This window comes from Cnephaeus nilssonii (genome assembly GCF_951640355.1).
Source record: "Cnephaeus nilssonii genome assembly, chromosome: 18".
Classification (NCBI taxonomy): Eukaryota; Metazoa; Chordata; class Mammalia; order Chiroptera; family Vespertilionidae; genus Cnephaeus; species Cnephaeus nilssonii.
Window position 1 is genome coordinate 8,604,299 of NC_137089.1, and position 17,499 is coordinate 8,621,797.

Below are 17,499 nucleotides of genomic sequence, written 5' to 3' on the forward strand. Positions count from 1 at the left end.
TTTTGTTCACCAGATTTCCAAAGAAAGAAAGACAGAGAAGGAGAATGGACACTGCTTCCCGGGGAAGCGGCAAGAAGAGGATATCCCATCGGGACTCGAACTTGGCCTTGTAGAAGACGCAGGAAGTGTGTGTGCAACTGTGGTGTCTGAGGCTAGGGAGCCGTGGAAGGAGACAGCGAGCTTGAGGGCCCACGGCCAGCAGGATACGAGCAAAACATTGTTAATGGCCAATGTGGCCCCAAACCTTCTGGAAAAGTACGGAAAAACATGATCTTGTGAGGTCACATGTCTTATGGACACCTGCAGGTCAACAATATTTTAAAAAAGGAAAATAATATTAACCATTTAAAAAAAAAAGAAAGAAACTTGCAAGGAGTAAATTCAAGTCACCTCAGAAACAGAACCCATGCGAAGGCAGGAAGAAAAAGCTTGGAATCAGAAGAGATGTTAACACAAAGCTGGTGACTCCAACCTGGTTTATCTGAATTTCAAAGGTATAGAGAAATGGCAGGTCACAGTGGGATCAGGTAGGTACTATATATATATATATATATATATATATATATATATATATATCCTATCTAATAAAAGAGTAATAAGCAAATTAACCATCACTCCACTACACCCACAAGACACATCCACCAGCCAATCAGGAAGGAATATGCAAATTAACCCAACCAAGATGGCTGTGGCTATGGAGCAAGGAGGAGGCTTGGGTTTCCCCGGCAATGGAGGAAGCCAAACTTTCTGCACACCCTGGCAGGCCCAGGCCTCCACTCAAGGCTACAGTGTTTCAATAATAAATGATAAATAAATCCCAACAAAAATGGCAGCAGCCACGGAGCTGGAGAGAACAGGAGGCTTGAGTTGCCCCCAGCGATGGAGGAAGCCAAGCTCCCGCAGCCTGGCCTGCCTTGGCCTCCACTCAAGGCTACAAAGTTTCAATTATAGAAGATAAATAAATCCCAGATACCAGGGCCTCCGCTTGGGTCGCTAGGGGGTGTGGCCGGCCTGCAAACCACCACTGGCCCCTCGCCCAGGCCGCCCCACGCCCCAAGGGAACCCCACCCTGATCTAGGACACCCTTCAGGGCAAACCAGCTGGCCCCCACCCTGGCACCAGGCCTCTATACTAGTTAATAAAAGAGTAATATGCAAATTGACCGTCACTCCAACACAAAATATGGCTGCCCCCATGTGGTCAAAGTTGGCTGCCCCCATGTGGACACAAGATGGCCACCACAAGATGGCCAGCAGGGGAGGGCAGTTGGGAGGGTCCAGGCCTGCAAGGGAGGGCAGTTGGGGGCGATCAAGCCTATAGGGGAGGGCAGTTAGGGGTGACCAGGCCGGCAGAGGAGGGAAGTTGGGGGCGACTGGGCCTGCAGGAGAGGGCAGTTGGGGGGACCCAGGCCTGAAGGGGAGAGCAGTTAGGGGGGACCAGGCCTGCAGGGGAGGGCAGTTAGGGGTGACCAGGCCTGCAGGGGAGGGCAGTTAGGGGTGACCAGGCCTGCAGGGGAGGGCAGTTAGGGGCAAACAGGCTGGCAGAGGAGCAGTTAGGCATCAATCAGGCTGGCAGGGGAGTAGTTAGGGGGTGATCAGGCTGGCAGACAGAAGCAATTAGGGGCAATCAGGAAGGCAGGCAGGCAAGCAGTTGGGAGCCAGCAGTCCTAGATTGTGAGAGGGATGTCCGACTGCCCATTTAGGCCCGATCCTACCAGCAGTCGGACATCCCTCGAGGGGTCCCAGATTGGAGAGGGTGCGGGCTGGGCTGAGGGACACACACCCCCACCATGCACGAATTTCATGCACCAGGCCTCTAGTATGTGTGTGTGTGTGTGTGTGTGTGTGTGTGTGTGTGTGTGTGTGTAGCATAATATGCTAATTAGACCTGACAGCCAAACAACCTTTCTGACCACCTTCCAGATGAAGACGGGGCTGCAAGGGCCAAGCCCCTTGCACAAATTTCGTGCATCAGGCATCTAGTATATATATTTTTTAATTTGAATTAAAGCTCAACTCTCCCATTCCACACCCCATTCTGCCATTGAGCCTCAAACATAACATTGACCAGTGCTTATTGAGAACCGTGGACAAAACATTGAATGGACTATAAAGTGGTTCAAAGTGTCATCATGCCCTCGGGTAGAGTGGTTTAAAGAGTGGGCTTTGGGGTCAAACACACCCACATCCAATTCAGCTCTATCGTCTTCTTGCAGCCTCCTCTGGGGCTGGTCATTTTAACTCTTTGACTCCTAAAACCTCACCTGCAAAATGGTAATAAATAGAGTACCTACCCATAGAGAGCAACGTTGTGAGAAGGACATAAAATAATTCGTGTAAATGTACACTATCGCTCACGGTACTGCATGGGACGTGGGACTCAACAAATGTCTACGGAAGTGAAAGGAACGAAGGTGAATGGAGAATTCTGTGTGTTTGCCCCTGTGGACTTACTGCCGTTGCATATTCCGGTCATCTATGATGGAATTAAGTCAGAACAGATTCAGAGACACGGAAGCCTGGATTTGTAAGCCCTTCGATTCCTTGGTGTTTTACTGCAATCTCGACACAGCATTTTTTGGAAATGAAGAACAGAGTCCCATTAAAGGATTTTTTTTTTTTTTTTGCAATCATGTAAATTCACTAAACAGCACTGCTCTCAAGCAGCTGAGTCTCTTCCTGGAGAACTGAGCAGACCCTATGCTTCCAAAATCCTTCCAGCGCCTGGCACAACATGGGCACTGCAACCGTATTTGTGTCATGGACACTTTAAATGGATACTCCAGCTGTTCAGATCATCAATGACGATGCCAGTGAAGGTGATTTCCCATCTTTAGAGGCCGAAATGCATTCTATTTTGAAGCAAGTTCAACAGAAAAGTCTGGATAAAATGAGCTGACCGCTTGTGGGACCCAAATATGTGACTACTATGACCTTGCAAGGTTCCTCCTTCCCCTAATGGATGAAATTATGCCATGACACATGCAACCCGCCATTAAGTTATTTTAAGTGAACACAGAAAAGTTCCTTTCGCATGAGAATAAAAAAAAAAAAAAAAGAGAAGCTTAAGCATCTAATCTAAGAAAGTTCTCTCAACTCAACCCGTTTTTTCCACGCCTGTGGGCTTCCTCAGATGCTGCCCTGAAGAGAAAGGATTTCTGGGAGGTGACCAACGTCCTGAAACCCGGGCACATGACATCCCCGGGGCTCAGTCACCAGGCAACATGTGTAGACTTCAAAGCTCCTTAAAGGTAGCTGTAGACTCTTTTTTTCCACCTCCGAGTCTCAGTGGCCGGCACAGTGTCTGGAAAGTAGGAGGCGTGCAATCCATACGTTAGCATTAATATAAAGAGCACCACAAGCCGAATCGGAAAAGCCAGGCTTGCCCTGACCGGTTTGGCTCAGTGGACAGAGCATCGGCCTGCGGACTCAAGGGTCCCAGGTTCGATTCCGGTCAAGGGCATGTACCTTGGTTGCGGGCACATCCCCAGTGGGGTGTGTGCAGGAGGCAGCTGATTGATGTTTCTCTCTCATCGATGTTTCTAACTCTCTATCCCTCTCCCTTCCTCTCTGTAAAAAATCAATAAAAGAAAAGCCAGGCTTGTCTTCAGCGCCATCCCTGCACCGAGCCGCAGCTGCTGGTGACCGAGGGTGGCGAGGTCTTCCCGCGGGGACCCGGAGCAGACTGTCTGGGAGGCACCGTTATCTTCCACATGCCTGTCTGTCCGGAGGGGTGGGGAGGGGGGATGGGGGGGGGGTCTGAACAGCTGCTGGGCTGCTTTGTAAACAAGTCGGGGACACACTTCTTTAACCTGGAATCCTGCAGCTAAAAAATATGTTTCCCTCTCCGAGGATTTGGTTGGAAATGCTTCAAAGGTTTCTGCTTGCCCCAGCAAGCTGGAGCTCAGTAGGAAGTGATGTGTTTCATCTCGCAGAGCAGCGTTCTCCTTGGGCGAGGAGCGCAGTGACAGTAAATAACTTTCTGACTTGGGCGAAAGCGCGGGACCAGATGACCCGGGGGGAGAGGAGACGCCGCTGAGCTCATGTGCCAGCGCCTGGGCAGAAAAGGCTCCCACCCGCGGTGGGGCCGGCGTGGCGCTGGTGAACCGCGCGGGGGGGAGGCATTGCCAGGGCCTGTGGTGAGGGCTGGATCGGTTCCAGAGACCCGTGCCAAGGCGGGCCTCTGGGCAGCTGCAGGTTTATGACCGCCCCCTCCCTCCCGCCCAGCCCTGCAGGCTCGTGTGTGTGTGTGTGTGTGTGTGTGTGTGTGTGTGTGTGTGTGTGTGTGCATGTGTGTGTGCTTGTGTGCGTGCATGTGTGTGTGTGTCTGTATGTGTGTGTCCATGCATGCACCAGCCAAAAACAGTAATTAGCATGCTTTTAGGTATTAGAGCTTAAAAGCCAACGGGGCAGCTGCTGTCTAGAAGCCAGTAAACTAAATTCACGGCGCGGCGCTGTCATTTGGCCACAGGACCTCTGCCAAGTCGTCGTACCCCTCTGAGCTTCGGTTCCGTCATTTGTAAACGGAGATGATACTATCTAAACCAATTAGCTCGGGGTTCTGATGTAGAGCCAACTTGCAATGAGAGGGCCAGAGGGACGTGTTCCTCAAACCCCAAAGCCCTTCTTTTCGAGGCGCGGACCACAGAGCAGCAGCACCGACCTGACCGGCGCACTCGCTAGGGGTGCCCCTTTGCCGGCCCCACCTGGAACCCGCTGGATCGGAACCCGCATGTTAACACCGGCCCCCAGGTCAGTCAGAGGCGCCTTCGAGTTGGAGAAACACAGCTCCAAAGCTCTCTAGAAAGGGACTTACGGACTCGTTGCAAGGTTGAATAAAACCCATCTGACTCCTGGCTACCAAACTTCCAGTCACACAACTGACTTCCCGCCCATCCCTGCTTCCTCGGGGAAGCTGACATTCCCAGGGATCAGCAGCACTGTGTCAATTCTTGGGGACACCCAACACAGTATGAATGAGGCTTACCTCCTAATACTATGACAAATAGAATTCTGATGCAAGATTTGTGACTGTGTGGCTTATGCGTTAACAACAGCAACAACTACCCGCCTGGCGTGGCTCAGTGGTTGAGCTTCGACCCATGAACCGGGAGGTCCCGGTTCCATTCCCGGTCAGGGCACATGCCTGGGTTGTGGGCTCCATCCCCTGTAGCGAGTGTGCAGGAGGCAGCCGATGGATGATTCTCTCTCATCATTGATGTTTCTATCTCTCTCTTCCTCTCCCTTCTCCTCTCTGAAATCAATAAAAACGTATTTGAAAACAAAAACAAACGTACGCAGGCTTTAGAAATCCTACCAGACGATCTGGCCTGCCAACACTGACGGCATCTACTGCCCACCCCCATTTTCCATGGCTGGCCTCCCTGCTGGTCCTCAGGTATGCCAGGCAGCTTCCGGAAAGGAGGCTTTGCATTGCTATTCACTCTGCTTGCAATGTTCTTCCCCTCAATCACCACAGAGCTTAGTCCCCGGTCTCCACTCAAATGTCACCTGTAGAGGATGCCTTCCTATTTCCAATGGCAACGCCTCCTTTTACTCACATGTATTTTTCTCCATGGTACTTGTCCTTTTCTTTTTTAAAAATATACTTTATTGATTTTTTTACAGATAGGAAGGGAGAGGGAGAGAGAGAAACATCGATGAGAGAGAAACATCGATCAGCTGCCTCCTGCACACCTCCTACTGGGGACGTGCCCGCAACCAAGGTACATGCCCTTGACCGGAATCGAACCTGGGACCCTTGAGTCTGCAGGCCGACGCTCTGTCCACTGAGCCAAACCGGTCAGGGCTGTACTTATCCTTTTCTAGCCCACTGTATACTGTAGCTATTGACTAAGCTTCATTCGCTCACCCTTTCCTACCCCAAAATACAATAAGTTCGTGGAAGCAGGAATTCTGTCCATTCTGTTCACTGCTATATTTCCAGTTCTTGGAAAAGTGCTGGCACACAAATGCTTGGCATTTATGGAGTGGAAGAATGGGTATACAGGAGGATGGCTCTGAACATGGGCTCTGTAATCAGAGAAACTGGGTTTGAATCTCAGCTTTGTCACCATTAGCCATCTGACTCTAGGAAAATAGTGCGTGTGTCCTGGGACAGCGCCCAGCCTATAGGAAATGGCTTCGTAGGTATTAGCTGTCATTATTACTAGTAAAACGTAATTATCATTATCATTAAATGTCAGCCTCATTCTTTCAAGAGAATGATTAAATTAGCATTTATTTGAACAAATAATCAGACTTTTAAAGAATATTTTGCACCAACAAAAACAGGGGTAAGGACTGTGACTCATTTCTTAGCAGCCAATTCTTTCTGCATCAGTAAAAAATAATCAAAAATATTAAAAATTGCATGCATGGACATATGTCACTTAAAGAAGAAAGCTCCTTATCTTCTTTTTAGGGACAGGTCAGAAAATATTGTTTTTTTGTTACATTTTCAAATAAAATATAGTGTCTCACATTAGATGAGTGAAAACTTGGGCTGAATATCAAGGAATCAGTTGACAGGGTCATTAGACTCTGACACTGACCAGAAGATGAGGTGACTCTCGCAACTGATGAGTCACTAAAACATACAAGAAAGGGAACTAGAAACTTTTCCCTACCTGCTCAGAATCATTGCGAATATTCATAAAATAAATGGCAAGTTTCTCAGGATAGTTATTCGAGGTATATTTTCTCAGGGGTGAGAATTAAATATAAATAGACTCTATCTTAAGCCTATTGCCTCATCCTTTTGGTCTTGAACAACATTCCTTTATCTTTTTTTAATATATTTCTATTGATTTTAGAGAGGAAGGAAGAGGAAGAGAGAGATAGAAACATCAATGATGAGAGAGAATCATTGATCAGCTGCCTCCTACACGCCCCCCACTGGGGATTGAGCCCGCAACCCAGGCATGTGCCCTTGGCTGGAATCGAACCTGGGACCCTTCAGTCCGCAGGCCAACGCTCTATTCACTGAGCCAAACAGGCTAGGGCACAACATTCCTTTCTTTATCTGTACTAAAATAACTATTTGTGTGGGTAAAGCACCTTACCTCTTGGAACCTCAATTCTGTTTTCTCTCAAATAGGTAGTTGAATCAGGTAGCATCTAAGATGCCTTCTGTCTCTAACAGAAACCCAATGACTTTGAGCATCTCATTCTCCTAAATCCTTTACCCTGGCTCCATCCAACTCATCAATCAGTCCTACTGATTTGCCTCTAAACTATATTTTAAATCTGTTCACCTCTATGTTGATCACGTTGATATGCGTTCACCTGGACCAACTCAAGAACTTCTAATTGGCACTTTACTCACCTCTCCAGCCTATGCTCCCACAAAAAAGCTGGAGTGGTTCTTTGAAAATAAAAATGTAACTCTATTTATTCCTCTGCTTAAAGCCTTTCAATAGTTGCCCTTTGAACTTAAAATAACATCTCAAATCCTTCACGTGGACAAAAACCCGATGCACCATCCGGCAGGGGCTCTCCCTGCCTCCTTCCCCTCCCTCACTTTGTAACACTCTCCCCTCTTACTACCATCAGGCCACGCCCTCTTCTTTGCAGGTTCTCAGCTGCATTCTGGTCATTCCCGGGTGCTCATTCATCTGCATGCCCCTCAGCCTGTAACTCTTCACTTCCAATCCCACAGCAGTGTCTCCTTAAAGAAGCTTCTTGGATTCCTCACTGTAACACGTCATCATCTGAAAATATGCGTCCCTTTACGTGTCTCCTTGTTTATGTCTGTTTCTTGTTTTAGTCACCACATTCCTAATAGGACAGGAATAGGAATAGGACAGTTTGATTTGCTCATCACGATATACTGTATCCAGCATCCAGCAGAGTTCCCGGCATACAGTGGGCAATCAACCGATATTTGTGGAATAAATGAATGGGTGGGTGAAAAGTATGATCAACTCCATCTATGAAGGGGAAGACAGGAATACCAGAGCTCTTTTCCTTTCCATTTTATGAAGTCACTTAAACACAAAACAATATGCATTCATGAAGAAATATTTTTTTTAATCCAGGGCATTATTTTTTGCCATTATATTCACAAGGAAATTGTTCATAGATTAACTGAAAATCAGTAGGGTTTTACTGGGGAAAATATTCTAAAGTTCTGCTTATATAAACTTACTATCAAAATATGTGAATTCATATTCTGATGACTCAAACACTATGATTACAGCATTATTGAACCTGTAACTTAAACAAGTCACTTAGTAAATAACTACTATGTGTTTAGCTTCTACCTTGTATAATCTGATAAAGAGTGATGGAGGATATATTAAAAACATGCCCATTTCCTGTTTTATTGGAGTTAACAACCAATAGAAAGAATAGGCTAGTCTGTGAATAGACCAAATGCAATGAATATACCAAAAAGGAAATCTGCAATTGCAGTAACTTTAAATATCTCTTATGGGAGAGGAGTTAGGTAGCATTGCAATTATTACCAGAAAACTGGCCTCAAGTTAATTTTGCATAGTTTTTTTTTTTAACCTTTTCTATTCCCTTTTGGTTAGGTTCTCTAAATTTCTGGGGCAATAAGTTAGAAAATAAGTTAAATTTTTTTTTTTTACTTATAAAAGGTTGGCAGTGTGCTATGACAGTAGAAGCGGGGGGGAAAGGTGAGGTGGGAGTAGAAATCCACTCGGAGGAAAGCCTGGGTCAACATGAGATGCAGCCACAGGGTGTATGGCTCAGTGGTTGAGCTTCGAGCCATGAACCCTCGTATGGCAGCGAGGATGAATGGGCAGGCCCACTTCCAGGCCCGGGCAGCTGAAAACAGAGATAATGATCCCTGGTCCTAGCAACCAATGAGGATTACGGTGAGAATAAATTACACACAGTTTTCCTTTGGAGAAAAAGCACTATATAATTTATGATATTGTTATTATAATCATTAGTTATCTTTGCCTAGATTTATGGAGTGGCTCATCCTAAATTAAGCCTCTGGAACAATGAGAAGAGGAAAATTTATGAGACCTACAATGATTTGCTGGTCTCATAAAAGATCATAGTACTTGATTCTTGAGATGTTGAAATATCTCTGCCTCTTAACAGGAGGCTACAGGGACCATCCTTTGATTCATTATTTGATAAGTTTTTCAGGTCTCTATCCTCTTGCTCCTCTGGGACTAATAATTCAGCAAGCATTTTAACGGTCACCCTGGCTGTCAATAAATTATTTTAATTTACCTTTAGGGTATTTTCTATTTCTCTCCTCTTCCTAAGAGAATAACAGTTATTACTTTTTTATTCCGCATAGTTTCTCTACGTATTCACTTAGTATTTCTGAGCATGTATAACATGCAAAGCAATGAACAAGATGTAGGGAATAAGATCCTGTCCATCCTCAAAGAGTTCATCATCGAGGTGGGGAATATATCTAAGAGGATCAGCCCTGGGCGCCAGTTTAAGGAAGAATTTTTAAGTCGTAGGGACTGATTTGACTCAGAGAGTGAAAGAGAGGGGAGAGTGCAAGGTTTTCTCTCCTGGCAGATTAGATGGAGAATGATTTGGAGAGAAGTCCGCTGTTTTAGGCACACTGAGCTGAGGTTGAATAAGATATCCAACAAGAAGCTTGGTCCACGGGTTCAGAGCATGGGAAGGAGGCCAAGAATGGAGATTCAGATTTGAATTCCATCCAAAGGGAAATCCGGGGGATGAAATACTCCGTATGAGAACATGAAACAAGAAGGGAAGACAAGGGAGTCTGCTGGTTAAAAGGGAAAGAAGAAAAGGGACAACTAAACAATTCTGGGGAGAAATAAACAGGATCAGAAGAGCTAAGGAGAATAAAATTAAGGAGAGGAAAAGATAAAAAACATAAAGAGGATGAGGATGAGGAGGAGGAGGAGGAGGAGGAGGAGGAGGAGGAGGAGGAAGAGCAGGGATTGGAAGAGTCACCCTTAGAAATGCCTCCTTCTCTTTCCTATAAGCAGGAGGCAACGAAGAGCAGACAAGCACAGACAGATTTTGAGATAAGATACAGTAGATCTAAAAGAGAGAAAAGCTACTGGTCGAAAGTGTGAAAAGCTGAATAGGAAAGGTTGTGATGCTCCAAGAAAACCACCTATGGAGAAGAAAGCATGGACTTTAGAATTGACTAGACCTGGATTCAAATCCCAGCTCTTCCACTTCTTATCACTGAGACCTTGGCCCAGCACCTTTAGCGAGTTGAGCCTCGGTGTTTCTTTTGTGGAAATGGCAAGTAACAAAGGAATACTCTAGAAGGTTGTTTTGAGGATTAAGAAAGAGCATGTGTATGACAGGCCTAGCTCTGACCTGGGCTACAGTGTGTGTGCGTGTGTGTGTGTGGGGGGGGGGTGATCAGGATAACCCGGACCAAAAGACAGATCAGGAGTCCTCACACTTGAATATACATCTAATCCTCCAAACACAGATGTCTGGCCTCACTCAGAATCCGTTTCCTATTCAGCAGGTCTGGAATGGGGCTTGAAAAATGTGCATTTCTAGTAAGTTCCCAGGTAATGCTGCTGCTGATCTGGGAAATACAGGACCTCTGAGGTAGAGGAAGCCTCTGAAAGAAAAGATGCAAAGGAGTCAGGGAGATTTTTTGACACCAGAACGTATGTTCCAGACCAAGAGGGTTACATCTCAGACGAAGAGGGTCACATCTCTTTCTAGAGTTCATTTTCCACGAATGCACTTCATCACTTCCTCTCTAGAACCCTGGCCTCCCTCTCTTAAGAGCAGGCACTCTCTTTTACCCCAGAATGCCCCAAAGCAGAGCAGTACCTGCAATGTCACAGGAACGTAGCCAACGGAGTGGCTGGCGTGGAGGGTGAAGAGAGAAAGGGTAAGTTGGGTTGCCTAAAGGCTTTGAGCAAGGACCACCAGGAAGTGTGAGAGCCAGGCTGTGGCAGCATGGCTTTTTAGGAAGTAGAAACTGTCAAAATTTATATATTATTTTAATTTTGCTCTGTGTTTTCAATATTGCACAGGCCAAGTGTTTAATATTTCACACTCTCCCCTTTTTCGTATTAAGTTACTTTTTTTTTCATTCTTTTCCCTTGCCCAAAAGTACCTTTATTGATGAAAATGGTAGTTTATAACCCTTGGCCATGGATCAGATTATGTTTGAGCACTCCCTTTTCCTTTTTTGGCTCCAAATTCCTTCCCATTCTAGTATTCAGTTGGTCCATTTTATTGCACCCATTATTCACTACTTTTTTTTTCCCCAAAAGTTGATGCAGCAGGAATTGAACACCCTCATGTTTCATCTCTTGGTTGGAGTGACTTTGCAGAAACTCAACTAGATTCTGACTCCTGATGCACGAACGCTCTGCTGAGTGCACGCTGCCTGGCACTTTTGAGTTCTCAATATAAAGTCAAGTCAAACCCTATCTCTATTCAGGATTCTCCTTTCATATACCATTTCAGAAAATTGCTCAACCAAACTAGCTTGCTTCTACTTAGTCCCTGACTCACATCCTGACTCCTAAGTGCCCCATCATCCTTCCGACACTTACATTTTTAGTCAAGAGAAGAGCAAAGTTAAACAAGACATATAGATCCAGAAGCTGTGTTCTGCAGCCGGGGCCTGGGGAACAGCAGGGGCATAAGGACAGCACTGGTGAAGACATCAGTCGGGTAGCAACCCTTTCTCCTCTCTGCATCCAGCTCCAGCTCCACCTCACCTGGGATCTCTTTCATCAACAAACATAAAATTATTTTAGCGCCCTAACCGGTTTGGCTCAGTGGATAGAGCATCGGCCTGTGGACTGAAAGGTCCCAGGTTCGATTCCGGTCAAGGGCATGTACCTTGGTTGTGGGCACATCCCCAGTAGGAGGTGTGCAGGAGGCAGCTGATTGATGTTTCTCTCTCATCGATGTTTCTAACTCTCTATCCCTCTCCCTTCCTCTCTGTAAAAAAATCAATAAAATATCTTTTTAAAAAAATTATTTTAGCTTCCTTACACATACAGTGTGTAGCCTCTCACTTTGTGCATGAAAAACACTCAAAACCACGAACAGATGAATGACTGCATGACAAATGAATGAAACACAGACCCCCTCACAGCCTGATCTTGTCTACTTGCTCTCTACTGCCTGGCCATGACCCCCCTCTCCTGGGGATATGGTATTCTCCTTCCACTTCCCTAAATGTGTCATGCCCACGCAGGCCTCCACGCCATCTCATGGGTCACTCCCTGCCCACGCTGCTTTCTCTGACTAGTTTGGCATCCCTTCCTTCTCCAGAAAAATCACCCCTGAACCTCTGCCTGGGTGGGGCAGCATCCCTGTCTGCTGGAAGTGTCTGCACTTCTTTGCTCTAAAGTACCACTTACATTGTCAACTTGTCCTGCTCCGTAACCAAACTGGGGAAAACCTGGAAGCAGGGAGTGTGTCGTGCATAGCCGTAATCCCAGCTCCTACTTTTATGCTCAAATGACGGTGTTTGGAACGAATATGCAATGTCCCGGTGAAAGGCAGGGGGACTTCAGGATGCATCGCGGCCAAGGGCATGTAGAGAAGCAGAAAGGTGTGAGAGGTAACAGAAAGGGTACCTGCTGGGTGCAGGACAATGCGAGGGAAAAGCAAAACATGGCAACGGGGCGCTGGGAGGATGCTTTCCCATCGGCCGCAGGTGATTTCAGGTACCTGCTACTCCCTTCACAGAGACGGGAAATGTTAAGTTTCCTTAACGGAACAATAGTGGCTTTAGACCGTACAGCCTGCTCACTAGCTTTTTTTAACTAGGGTAAGGTGTTCTTGACTACAACAAAACAACGCCATGCTCAATTAACTTTTAAAAATGCCAATACAAAGCAATATCCAAGTCGTTTTTAGAAAGCCTTAGAACCGAAGAGGGAGGCCATTCACAGTAAAGCAATTTCCTCATTTTCTCTTTTCTTTCCTTCTTTCCAGTACAGGCACTCCTTTTCCAGGAACCTTTCCAGCTCAAGCAGGTGAAATTACACCTGTTCAACCGTGGTGTACCATTTACTCAAGCCTTCTAAAAACAACACAAAATCACAAGACTGAATTTCTCCTTTTCACCGTAATTAGCCCCCTCTCCTTACCCCGCCCACCCCTCTCATCTAGCTCATTATCTCCCCTCTTCCTTTCTCATTTCATATTTGTCCCGACCATTTGAGTTGTCTTCACGTGAGAGGAGATGTATTATACAGCAACACTTCCCTAAGCCTCTGCTGTGTTCCTCGCCCCAGCCCCTGCCCATTCTAGTTTGGGGAAAGACACTCATGACTCAGCATTGGTTCCTAACGGCAACAACATCCGGCAGGGGCTGGGCGATTGTTAAATCTGTGCCTGTTCCATGATCCTTCCTTCCCTGAACCTGTGTACATCCTGATTTTCCTTCCAGATCTGGCATCCAATCAGCTAACGAACCCTCCTCTTCATTCTTAGAGAACATATTTTCTGTAACAGTAGAAAATAAGTGCTTGTCTCTTATTTTGGACTAGCAGCCCTGCGCACAAATCCGTGCGCCAGTAGCTCGCTGCCGCCCTCCAGTAGATCTCTGCCCACTGCCCTGCCCTCCTGTAGCTCCCCTTGCCCTCCCTTCCCCCCAGCTCCCCTTCATAACTTGCTGCCCTGCCCCCCTCCTATAGCTCTCCACAGCCTGCTTGTAGCTCGCTACCCCACCCTCCTGCTGATCTGTGACCTGGTAGTTACGCAGTCGGTCGTTACGCTTCACGGCATAATGACCATTTGCATATTACAGCTTTATTATATAGGATAGTTTCTTGAAGCAGGAGCTAGTCTTTACCCTGGCATGTATGTCTGAGACGAGATAGCACTCAACAGACTCAATAACTACCCGCGATGTTTAACGGCCTGCGTCTATGCTGAGCAGCAGCCTTATTCCCTATTGGGAATAACATTTGGAGGACCTTCCACAGGAAACAGAAGTTAGTGCTGCACACAACAGGTGTGCCCTCCCGTGTCGCTTTGACTCGTTTCTGTTCCTGCCTCACTAGAGAGCTAAGTGGCTGTTTCTCCTGCTCGGTAAGATAGCCCCATTACTCTTCATCTAAGAAACCTTCATGGACTGCCAGGTGCCAGGAGATTAGGCGACAACATCATGGTGGTAAGGAGACTCCGTCTGCAGACCCTCTTCCCAAGCCCCTCGCTTGCACACTCGCACACTGGGAGCGAACAGCCCTGCCCGCTGCTGGGCGGTGTGAGGGCAGAGTCAGCGCGGCTCGTGCTGCTGTCGCCTTGGAGCGAGTGTGGGTGCAGCAGTTTCCGTGTCTGGGAGGATGATTACCCTCATCATGGACGCCTCCAGACAACTTCAGCATGTTGTGTAGCATGTAAACAGCCGAGAAAGAACAATGTCAGCAGTGTCATTTCTAACGAGGGGGAAACAATATACGAAGCAGAAGAAAAAGACAAAAAAAACACCCAGTTGGGCTATCCCCTAAACATCCTGGCAGCCATCCGCACCCTTCCTCCCTCCTGACTCCCTCTAGCAGCAAGAGTCCCAGAGAGGCCCTGATATCAGCACCGCTGGACCCTGGAGGCCAAGGATGAGAAAAAGTAGAAACCATGTGATTGTCCGACCTAGAAAATCTAGATAGGTGCTACACAACTCCGCCTACTTTCTGACTGTCTTCTTAAAATTTGGTCCAGAATTATCATACACATATGAAAATTTATAAACATAAATCTACACTAATAAAAGAGTAAGATGCAAATTGACCATACCTTTGTGACACCCACCAGCCAATCAGGATGGGGTATGCAAATTAACCCAACAAAGATGGAAGGTTAATTTGCATATGCAGGCACCGAGCAGCCGGGGGGCGGGGCGGGATAACACAGGCGTTCTGAACCGTCCCAGCCGCTCCAGGCCTCTGGGCAGTGTGGGAAGGCAGAAAGGTGGCTCCAGGCCAGAGTGAAAAGGCAGCTTCAGCCAGAGTGAAGGTGGTGCCAGCAAGCAGAAGAAGGAAAGCCCATTCTTGCATGAATCTTCATGCATCGGGCCTCTAGTTATAGCATAAATATAATTTATACATAATTATATGTGTGTGTGTATATATACATAATTTATCCAGAGAGTATCTTGTACCATATTCGGTTATATTTTTCTTTTTCAATTTGCTCATTTTAATTTAACTATTTTATGGTCACAAATGTATCTTGATAAAAGAGATTTTCTGGCCTTTGCAAGTGTTTTGAGGTTGTGGAAACTATGTTTTAATAAACTGACAAAGTAGTAAGGATCTGGTGTATGTGTGTGTGTGTGTATTTTTACATACCCAGATTGGCAACATACACAGTCACACATATATTGCAATATATATTGGCATATGGCATGTGGCAAATAATAAAGGAAAATTCATTCCATGGTGTAGCTGTCTCCTCTGGGAGCCCTATCCACGTTAGCAAACACCCTTCTATCCTGAGCCTCCTCACTGAACACCCCTCTTCACTGAAATCTGGCTCTCACCGGAGACCATCCCATCCCCTGTTGCCTTGTTAAATGAGTGTGCTCATTCTCCTCCATTCCATATGCCCTGTCTTTCACTCTCAGTCAGCAAAGCCATCCCATGTAAATAGCACTTCCGGAACAAGACCTACTTTCTGCTTATTCTTCGTCTCTAACAACTCTGTTATTCCCATCCCCTTGAATTTATGAACTTTGTTCTTCTTCCCTGAACATATTATTCTATTCTTGACCTTATAGTGCTGCTGTGTTTATTCTAATAACCAAAGCATGCCTCCCTTTAAAAAAGTGACACATTCATTGTCTATACAAAGGCAACTGAATGTGTCTTACATACAGTATTCTGATTGTTATCTGGATACATTCAAAAATAAATTGGATTTTCTGTACATGCTTGATTCCTTTGCATGCATGCTTCTGTCCAAATTTGACATAGTAACTACGGACCGCCTCCATGTGGACGCCAATGGATTAATTAAAGGGAGGTTCGTCGCAAAATCGCCAGCTGCTGGAACAGAGGCTGGGGAGTCAGGTGCTGAGGAAGCTAGCATTTCTAGAGGCTACGTCAGAATTTTGTGGAAAGTGAGTCCTACTTCCCAGTTTGAGCCCTTTTTCATCCTATAAATTATTTAGAATACTTTTTTCCCCATTTTAAAACAAATACCTCTCCCCCCCCCTTCTCCTCCAGACCCAATGCATGTCACACAAAAAAAGAAAGAAAACAGAAATGTATGCAAGACAGAAATACCAGCACACTTCCTCAGCATTCAAAGGCACACCCAGAAGTGCAATCCACTTAGCACAAGGCCATGGTCACGGCCCCCGAGCGAGAGAAAGCTTAGACAACTTCCACTGGCAAGCTCTCCGAGTCATGCGCTTTCACACTTCTGCCATCAATCGGGAATACGCTCGGCCACGTGGAATCTCCTACCCATCCAGAAAGGGAGATAAAAGAAGAAGCTTCTGACAAGGATCAAGAGCCAAGGATGTCAAGAAGCGGGGTTCAATCCAGGGGCATGATTAGAGATTGTGGCGAGGCAGCATGGGAAACAGTCAGCAGCAGAGGGAGCTTCCCAGGAGAAAGGGTGCAGAGGCATCAACTCCCTAACAAGTGGACAATTCCTAAAAGTATCCCCTGATCCTCTCGTCACAGCTCAAATTCCCCATGAGCATTCTACCTCACCAGTGGCTCATAAACCCGGGCTCTGGCCCAACCGTGATGGCGCACTCGGCTGGGAGAACAGGTTATCCCCCAGCCGCTGTGCACGGCACCCGGGGCCACCTGTGAGTCGCAGCCGGTGGGCGGCTGGGGAACATCTGGTGGCGTTCATCTCCCGCCACCACGGCAGGTTTGACTCTGTGTTACTTATGTCTGTTTTCATGTGTCTCTCTCTGTCTCTCTTCAACACAGCATCTTTGGAACATCAGGATGTTGCATAATAACCGGGTGGAATCCAAGAACCAAGCCACACATGTAGAACTTTGGGAAACCACATGTGGGATGAAGAAAATAACCCCAACTTGAATATAATTTTTCTTCTCAAAGCAGTAAATGTGTTGGAGGCCACGTTGACTATTTGAGACAGACTGAGAAAGGGTGAGAATGTGCTGTGCTTATAAACTTCTGCACTAAAGGGGCTTGGGGAATGTTTACAGACTGATCTTAATAACTACTGCTCACTGACTGCCTACTAAGTGTTGGGCACCTTATACACATTGTCTCTGACCCTACAATGTGGCCACGAAGCGGTTATTCTTAGGTTCATTTTTCTAATTACCAAACTAACTATTGAAAGAAAATAATGGCCGTGAGTGCCACATTAGACCAGTTTGACTTCATAGATATTTTCGAGCATTTCATCCAAAAACAGTAGAGACCCATTTTTCTCAAATGCATATGGAACATTTTCCCGGACAGATCACACCCTGGGCCACAATGCAAGCCTCGATCCGTTTAAAAAGGTTGACATTATGTCCAGCCTATCTTCTGACCATGATCACGTGAAACTAGAAATCCAATGCAGGACGCACACGGGACAAAACATG